The sequence below is a fragment of the Bradysia coprophila genome (assembly GCF_014529535.1).
Source record: "Bradysia coprophila strain Holo2 chromosome IV unlocalized genomic scaffold, BU_Bcop_v1 contig_84, whole genome shotgun sequence".
NCBI lineage: Eukaryota > Metazoa > Arthropoda > Insecta > Diptera > Sciaridae > Bradysia > Bradysia coprophila.
The window spans coordinates 3427898-3429271 of NW_023503376.1; the positions used below are offsets into that span (position 1 = coordinate 3427898).

Below are 1374 nucleotides of genomic sequence, written 5' to 3' on the forward strand. Positions count from 1 at the left end.
AATCATTTTTTATATCAGCTAATGGATTCTGTAATGTTGGTTTTAAGGCAATTGGATTGGTATAAATGATGTGCGATCCCAGGCGTTCCGATTTTTTAGTTCTTTTGTTCCTTCTCCAGATGATCAAAACGTGCACGCTGTATTCCATCATCATAATTCAGTTCAAAGTGAATCCTTAAATTTTCGGAACGAAGCAGGGGGCAGAGATTGCAACTAATTTTTAAAAAATATTTCGATTGTGTTGATTGTAATGAAATGTATTTGCCTAATACCAACGCACTTCAAGCAAAAGTGATCATAGTCGACAGCTGTCAAATAGCGTACTATTTTGTATGAAATGGTTTTTTACAGTTTTTACAGATGTGTGACACACTGTCAAGTTCCAGTACCCTATTTAGAGTACCATTTATGCTTGAAGTGCGTTGCTTATGAATAAATTTGCTACTCGCTTGAAAAAGACCATTTTGAGTTGAGGAACAGAATGAAACGGTTAATTGCTCAGTCGTAAATATGTCCTTTCTAGCAACGCTAACATACCTTGTCCGCCTGGTGTTGGATTCGTTTGTCCTCCAGTGGCACAACAGAAGTATTTATCGCCTCCATCACACGATTCACTTCTTGACTGACGCCATTTGTCGGCGGGAAAGCATCCTCTTTGACCCCAATTACGCGGCTGTCAACCTGACCACCAACAATCTAGAACATGTCTTATATATCTCAGCATTTCTTTTCACATTAAAATATCATTCAACGTAGCAGCTTCACTACCACCATTTCCACCTAAAGTTCCGACACTAACCCCGTTCTTTTGAACGATTGGACCAGTTCCAGCCTAAACAAGAATTTTATTTCAAAGTGGACTAGAGTAAAAATTGATCCAGTACCTTCAACCAACAGGCACCACCTCTGTAGTCATTCCACGCATATCCCTGGCACTGAGGTGTGTCTCGGCAGATATTGCAACAATTTTCCAGTCTAAATTTTATGTGTAAAACAAATGGACATCGAATAAAGCGAACAAATAATCCCGAAATTATCTACCTCTGTCCATTTCTTTCAGCTAGATCTGGTAAAGCGATGTCTTTGTTACTTTGTATCGTACAACTTTGCTGAAGGGAAAATGCAACGTAAAATGTTGTCACCAAAGAAAGTTGTACGAAAATCTTCATTTGTAGTCAATGTAACAGAAAAAATATTTAAAATTCATTCAAGGTACCAAAGAGTTCGAGTCAACAATTGGGAAATGTAAATCTGAGAGTTGGATATTTTTCAGGGTCTAAACTATGTAGCCAGGTACACATAGGTTTATTTCAAGATCGGTTTTCGTACAAATATTGATGAAGTTATGTCTCAATGGATGAAATTTGAAATTCG

The 1374-nt window shown here is 37.6% G+C and overlaps 1 long non-coding RNA gene across 1 annotated transcript; it reads right to left on the minus strand.

The window, feature by feature from the left end:
• Window positions 1-778: 778 nt before the first annotated feature.
• On the minus strand, window positions 779-1159 carry LOC119072902. Its single transcript, XR_005086951.1, has 3 exons — window positions 1042-1159; window positions 885-975; window positions 779-832 (listed from the first exon to the last, which is right to left on the minus strand). It is a non-coding gene; the product is annotated as an uncharacterized LOC119072902 (long non-coding RNA).
• Window positions 1160-1374: the final 215 nt, after the last annotated feature.